Below are 8,479 nucleotides of genomic sequence, written 5' to 3' on the forward strand. Positions count from 1 at the left end.
GGGTGGCGTGGAGCAACATGGGATAGTACTTTGATGAGAAAGGGGTTGTGTGAATGCTGCAAAACTGCTGTCATGCATGAGCAGCACTGAGTCCACAATAAACTGCCTTGTGGAAGGGCTCATAACCCAAGTAGTGATAAGAGAGAAGAGAGAGAAGTTATAATGCTTCTATACTTCCTCGTATCTGGTTGGTGGTAAAATCTGTACTATAACAGCTCTTGAAATATGTAGAGATCTAATTGCATAATATGTCATTGTTAAGTTTCTCTTAAAGTATGAAATATTTTAACCTTTTTTCTTTTTTTGTCAAAAGTGGTAATACCTTAGAAGAAACCTTTTTGTGGTTGTAAACTTTAGCTTATGAATCATTCAAATTGAAGTGAAAAAAAAATCCAGGTCATTATTAATGACATTCTATCCTACTTAAGAATAAATGTATTTTTGTAAAGAAAATGCACTTGTTAATATTTACTCTGTTATCTGTGTTTTGTTTTGGAGAAAAAATGCTGCTGCTTAGAAGATCACCTAAATATTTTTAGTTTTGTGCTAAAATTGATTTTCTTTGCATTTGTGGCATATTCAGTCTGTACGTAGCTGAATAGTTAAACTAGGCTAAATACATTTTATATCTGGATTTAGCCAAGTATATCTTGAGTATGCCACAGAGTCTCTCATTAAATCTACCTGAAAGCAGAATATGCATTGGTGCTGTGTTTTCATAATTGATATTAGTTTTCTTCTGCCTTACAACGTTCCTACCTTTATTACCATGTTATAACAAAGTTTTAATTGTGAAGGTCACATTCCAGATTGATGTATCACTGGGCACTTACATTCTTTTTGCAGCTTACAATAGGGTTGTAAGCTTTTGATCTCAAAAGTGCTCTTAAACAGGTCCCAGGAGACAGAGAGCTCCTCCAGATGACCTCTTTAATGAACATCCATCTGGATTTGCTTGCATAAAGTTTATGCAGAGGTTAGATTTCATCTAGTCTTTACTGAATATTTGTTATTTGTTTGCAGGAAGGTTATATGACAATGAGCACTCATCCAGCGTTGATCCTGATTTGCTTCTGGGGTGCTTATACATCTTCCTGGTAGTCATTTGTTCATCACAAACTTTTTAACGCATTTCCTGGTCACTTTCCTAACCACAAAAAGTCATTTTCTCTTTAAAAGTCAGTTTGTTGCACAAGGGAAGCAGAGCACTTGAATTCACTTCCGTGGTTCATACCTAAAGTTCTGGTGTGCACTTGAATTCCTCCCACATAATACTGATTGTCTGGGGGGCACCCCAAGCAAAAGGAAGTACAGCCAAGGCAAAAAACTTGTGAGTTGGGGGCAGAGCTTGGAGAAATCTGGCAGGATGGGTGAGCCAGGGCAAGCTGGTAGGGAGAGCAGCCAGTGGGTCATGATGAGTGGAGGCTAGCAAACTGAAGTCAACTAGTTGTTTGGTCCCCAATACTGATTACTTTGACAGAAGATAGTTTTACTGGCTGGTACAACTAAATGCTGGCTGTTTGACAACAAGGCTATAAAAATGTTCTGATATCCTGTCAATAGTTCAGTGGATTGGGGAAAAAAAACAATGTTAGATAATCCAAATACATGTTTTTCCAGTTGAGGGAGGGGTGGGTGGGTTGTATACCTGCATATTTTGAAAAGCTGTTCCCTAGGAAACTGCTTTTAGAACATACAAAAAGCTTCAACTGCTATTCATGTGTGACTAATACATAGCATGATTTTTGCTCTGTTAAAAGAGTTGAGGGGAAGGGGAAGGAGCTTCAGCTACATGACTAGGATTAGCCACTGGAAATTGTGTCAGCCATTGACAAATAACCTACATAATAAAAAGAAGCTAGAAGTCAACAACTCTGGAACTCAGACTAGCAGTCAGATTCTGATTTTTGATAAGTTTATGATTCTTACCTTTTACGTGACCTGAATCCCTTTAGAACAGTAGCAGAGCTCTGTTCAGTTATGCATAATCTCTTCAATGAAAATATAGTAGATGTGAATCCATGCGACTGATCCACGGTTTCCATTTTCACTCTGAACTCCCTTGAATGTTTTAACACTGATTGTTAATCTTCTTTGTTGTGCCTGTCTTTCCTGACAACCAACATAATGTTTGCCCAAGAAACAATGAAAGACACTTACCACAGTGGCTAACAGTAGTACAATCTAAGGTGGGTATAGGTATTGCATTTTATTAGGATGAATATTTTTGGCTGCTCTTTGTTTTTTTGAAATCTAAATTGTTTTGAAAGGAGATACCAATAAAAGACACACCAGCATGTGTGTATTATATAAACTTTGCTGAAGAAACATGTTTTAAACAGACTTAGAAAAAAGTCTACAAAAGGTACTAGCCCACACCAATTTGTACTAGTCCACTTATCTACACCTACTATGAAGATGGGTTAAGGAAGAAAAGAACCAAAACTCCCCAAGTTTAGTGCCAGGTAAACCACAGAGTGTCGAGATGATTCGTACTTACCATAGACAATTGGATTAGTAGCCATATTCAACCCTGTAATTAAATCTTATATGTTCTTACTCATTTTAATCATGGGGATTATGCTTCCAAGACTGCATTCAGTGCTAATATCAAGGATACTCACAGCACCATCATAGCTGCTGATGGAAACCACATCCTGTACGGTCTATATGCTGCAAAATGCTTCTAGCCCAGTTGGATAAAATCCTATAAAAATCAAGTTGGGCAAGTTGTATAACTAATTTGCTTGTTAGCACTGAATTGCTCCTTTCTGAAAGCAATAAATATATTCATGTTGTAACATCTGTTGTGCAGCCTACAATAAGGCATTTTGTTGCACTTTTTTCTATCTAATTTATTTTGTACTATAAAAAGAATTATTTGGTTCATCTGAAAATTTGTCTCATTTGTAATAGGCTCTGAATGAAAGTATTCTCTGGCTTTAACTTCTATAACACTAGCACCATAATGACGTCACATCAATCATAAAAAAATTAAAACAGAGTTCCATTGCATGAATCTTGAGTTATCATGGCACTATATCCACACTTGACAGTCTTATCACCATTTAATTTCAATTCAAATAACCTTTGCACATTTACCATACACTCATGCTTCCTCCTGGATTTGCACATTTAGGCCAGGATCCAAAGCATGTTTTTACCTCTACATGAGAGATTTTATTTATTTTGTTTCTTTATATTATTTATATCATGCATTTTTTAGAATACAAATCCTTCCAAGGCAGCTTTCAAGAAATATTAAAGTACATTTTTAAATAAAAAACACAACAAAAAGCCATAAATATCCTTCCCACAAAGAGTACCCTGTTGGGAGGGACTGAGGAATATCCAGCTGGAGCAGGCCCTGATGAATACTTCAGTTGCATCCCTTGCTCTCCTGGCATCTTTCCTACAGGGCATTGAATGGTCAGTGGTTGGGAGGGGGCATGGAGAGAAAGGCCAACCTCTGAAATTGCCTGTCTCCCTCTACTGGACTCTTCACAAGACAGTTGATGGTGGATTGTCCTGTACTGTGGGGAGAGGAAAGTCTAGAGGGACCAGCTCTGAGATGATCCACCTGCCTCACTCTGTCTCCCACAAGACATCTGATGACAGATCAGTCGGGGGGGGGGGGAGTCTAGCCAGAGCAGCCTCTAAGAAAATCTTCACCTGTCTTGAATCCTCTTCTTACCACAGACCCCTCCTCTACTGCTAAACTAACCCTGAGGGAAGGAGACACTGGAGCAGCAATGCAAATGTGCACATCGCAGAAGTGCTTTGTGTGCATGCAGAAGCCTCTTGGGGTCCCAGTTTCAGAATTTTGTTTTTAATACGTCTTTCTGACCAGTTTTATGCAGTGTGTTCCATGAGCTACAAGGGGACCTTGCTATGTCACATGGTTCTGGTTTTTAGCTTTTTTTTAGCAAACAAATGAAGGTGGTGTCTGGGCACACACAAGTGCTATAGCTTACATTTAGAAAAAGGAAGAAGTAGTGAGGCAAACAGCTACAAGGCAAACCTGGCCCTGCATGAGTTATGCCAGGGAAGAGGAATTTATGAACTTCCACGTGTTGGACTCCCAGCTCCCATTATTCCTGACCAGTAGTGTAGTGGCAAATTCAGAAATGCAGGGTCCCTTCATGATAGTCGCAATCACACACCCTTTTTTCTCTTTCCCTTGTCTCCCTTTCTGTGTCATCTAGCAAGTCCACAGTCCAGTAGAACAGAAGCCCCTAGGAGCCAATCAGCATGAAAGGGGAGGTTCTATGTTAGCTACTGAGAAGAGTCTTCTCAGTGGCTGACTCGCTTCCTTTCACTCTGGCTCCAATCAGCAGAAAAGGACAAGGACTCTTCTCAGTGCCTACCACATTCACCTTTCATGCTGATTGGCTCGTGCATAGGGACCTGGCTGGGACCCTGCTCCCAAAAAAGTAACAGGTCTACAATCCCCAGCAACCCCAGATAACTATACCCCTGTCCATGGCCATTGGCCATGCTGGCTGGGTCTGATGGGAGTTGGAGTCTACCAGCACCTGAAGGGCCACATGTCTACCCACCCTTGATTTATGCACATAATATGTACTCCATACATGACTGTATAACAGAAACATTCAGGAGGGCACAAACAGGGATAGCTGACAGGATGCTGTATGAACTATTTGCCTTTCTTGCAGGAGTACGTAGCTTTCTTTCCTCTAATGGAGTTCATTACAATATTTTCACACAAGTCCATTCTTCTCTGAAGCACATCCAAACATTTCACACAAGGGATTTTGGTCTGCTTCATGACATTTTGTTTGTTTGTTTATTTGATTTATATCCCACCCTTCTTCCCAGTAGGAACCCAGGGCAGCAAACAAAAACACTAAAAATACTTTAAACCATCATAAAAACAGACTTTAAAATATATATTAAAACATCTTCAAAAACATGTTAAAACAAAACATCTTTTTAAAAGTATCTTAAAAAGCAATCCCAACACAGACACAGACTGGGATAAGGTTTCTACTTAAAAAGACTTGTTGAAAGAGGAAGGTCTTCAGCAGGCACCGAAAAGCAACAGAGATAGTGCCTGTCTAATATTCAAAGGAATTCCATTAAATATTAAGGGAATTAATATCAAGCGAATTAATATTGGAGGAAATATTACCAAAGGGTAGGTGCCACTACACTAAAAGTCCGTTTTCTAAGTTGTGCTGAATGGTCCTCCCGATAAGATGGTATCTGCAGGAGGCCCTCACCTACAGAGCACAGTGATCTACTGGTTATATAAAGGATAAGACAGTCTTTCAGGTATCCTGGTCCCAAGCTGTATAGGGCTTTGTACACCAAAACCAGAACCTTGAACTTGGCCCAGCAGCTTACAGGCAGCCAGTGCAATTCTTTCAGCAGCTGGGTGACATGTTGACAATACCCTGCTCCAGTGAGCAGTCACACTGCCACATTTTGTACCAGCCGCATCTTCCAGACCAACCTCATGGGCAGCCCCACACATAGAGAGCATTACAGTAATCCACCAGAAGGTTATCATTGCATGAACAACAGGCTATCCTGGTCCAGAAATGGCTGCAGCTGTCTTACCAGCCAAAGCTGGTAAAAGGCACTCCTAGCCACTGAGATCACCCGGGCCTCTAGCAACTAAGATGGATCCAGAAGAACCCCCAGACAACAAACTTGCTCTTTCAGAGGTAGTACAACCCCATCCAAAGCAGGCAACTCACCAATTATCCAAACTCGGGAACCACCAACCCACAGCGCCTCTGTCTTGCTAGGATTCAGTTTATTGACCCTCATCCAGCCCACCTCCAAGTCCAGGCACCCGTCCAGGGCTTGCACGGCCTCTCCCGATTCAGATGTTACAGATAAATAGAGCTGGGTATCATTATTGTACTGCTGACACCTTGTCCCAAATCTCCTTACAACCGCTCCCAAGAGCTTCATATAACTGTTAAATAGCATTAGGGACAAGATGATACCCTGGGCATTCACAGGACAACTGCCAGGGGGCTGAAAGACAATCACCCAATGCTATTATCTGAAAATGACCTTAGAGATAGGATTGGAACCACTGTGAAACGGTGCCTCCAATGCCCACACTCCTCCCCCGTCTTCTCCCAGAGCTTGGAAAAGTTACTTTTTTGAACTACAACTCCCATCAGCCCCAACCAGCATGGCTACTGGATTGGTCTGATGGGAGTTGTAGTTCAAAAACGTAACTTTTCCAAGCTCTGCCTTCTCCCAATGAAGGTCATCCATCAAGGTGACCAAGGCTGATTCAGTCCCATAACCGGGCCTGAACCCAGATTGGAATGGGTCAAAATAATCTGTTTCATTCAAGAGTATTTCCAATTGCTGTGCCGCAACCCTCTCAATCACTTTCCCTAAAAAGAGGGTCTTTGCAACCAAATGGTAGTTGTCACAAACCAATGGGTCCAGAGTGGGCTTTTTCAGGAGCAGTCAGATCACCGCCTCTTTCAGGGTGGCTGGGACCACTTGCTCCCGCAGCAATATATTGATCACATCCTGGATCCACTTAGTCATATTCCCTTGGCAATCTTTAATAAGCCAAGAAGAGTAGGGGTTGAGAGCAGGGCCGGTGCCCGAGGGTGGCCAGGTTGGGCTCTGGCTGAGTGCCCCTGTGGCCCAGGGGCCCCTCCTTAGGGTGGGTGGGTAGTGCGCCCTTTCTGGGATCCGTGGCAGCATTGACTCTACAAACCTGCTGCAGATTGCTGAGAAGGTGCTCTCAGCCCCCCCATACAGACTCTGTGGACCCACAATGCCTGTCCGCACACCCCACTTACCTCTCCCTTGCTGTGAATGCATGCACATACCTGCCATCAACCAAGATGGCAGTGGAAGCTTCTCTAAGGAGGTGATGCCCCTGCTGCCATCTTGGTTGATGGGAGGCATGTGTGTATGTGTAGGATAGCATCTTTCCTATGGACCAACAGAAAGGTACGTGGGGTGTGCGCAGGGCCGGTTCTAAAGGGCGGCCAGGTTGGGCACTGGCCCGATGGCCCCTGGAGCTACAGGGGGCCCCTCAGCTACCCCTCCGCTCCCCTTCCGCGATCCGCGGGCCCCACACACACCCCACACACCCCACCTACCTTTCTGCTGTCTTTTACCATTGCCCTTAACGAAGATGGCAGCCGCAGTTTCCCTAAGGTACTGAAGCCCCTGCCGCCATCTTAGTTAATGCAGAGATGTGCACGCATAGCACACACGCGTCCCATCAGCAAAGATGGCGGCAGAGGCATCATCCCGTTACGGAAACCGCAGCCGCCATCTTCATTAAGGACAATGGTAAAACACAGCAGAAAGGTAGGTGGGGGCATGGGGGCGCGTGTGTGTGTGTGCGGTGTGTGTACACACGCACACACACACACACACCAGGGGCCAGGGCAACCTGATGCCCAAGGGCCCCGACATTCCTGGAGCCAGCCCTGGGTGTGTGGCTGGGCAGGTGCTGAGGGCCCAGGGCAGGCTGGTGCCCAAGGGCCAAGTCATGCCTGGCTGTGGCCCTGGTCAAGAAGACACGTTGCTGGCTGCATTGTCATAAGAACCTTATCCACATCATCAGGCTACATCAACGGAATCTGATCCAAAGAAGTTGCAGCAGACATTGCACTAGGCACCTCACTGGGGACTACAGTATAGATGGAGCATCAAGATTGCTATGGAGGTGAGCAACTTTACCCTCAAAGTGCCTTGCAAACAATTCACAGTGTGCCTCCAAAGGGTCTAAAACTTCATTTCCTGGAGTTGATGTCAACAGACCCCTGACAATACGGAAAAGCTCCACTGGACACCTACTTGAGGATGCGATGGAGGGAGAGAAGTGGGCCTTCTTCGCCACCCTCACCACCACACCGTAGGCACAGTTATGAAGTTTTACTTGTGCCTGATCAACCTCACAGCACATCTTTCGCCGCTTGCGCTCCAGCCATCGTCTATCCCGTTTCATTACCCTTAGTTCACTGGTGTACCAAGGCTATTGAATTGCACATCCCCACGTGCAAACCAGGCTCCACAATGCCGGAGAGGGCGCTCGCGGCCAACCGTGTCAAGAGCCTGATGTGCCTCACTGTTCCACAGAGTGACAAGGACTTCAACAGGGTCACCTGCTCTATCTACAGGGAATTCCCCCAGGGCATTCAGGAATCCAGTGGATTTCATTAATCTCCTAGTCTCTGTTATGCAGAGATGATCAGTTTCTCAATCCAGGTCCTGGCAGCAAAATAAATACTCATGCCAATTAAACTTTTCTTTCCTGTGTTCCATCATAACCATTTTCCTGATTTGATCCTGACCTTGGTTTTTTGACACTGGCCATGCACTGCACAATATCCTGAGTATCTATCTATCCACTCATACTATAGGTTTATTTACAAGGCTATTGAATTGCACATCCTCTACTACTTTGTACAATTCCTATGGCCTGTTAAGTCTCCCCACCAGAATTACTGCAAGGTGCACT

Source organism: Rhineura floridana, chromosome 7 (assembly GCF_030035675.1).
Source record: "Rhineura floridana isolate rRhiFlo1 chromosome 7, rRhiFlo1.hap2, whole genome shotgun sequence".
Taxonomy (NCBI): Eukaryota; Metazoa; Chordata; class Lepidosauria; order Squamata; family Rhineuridae; genus Rhineura; species Rhineura floridana.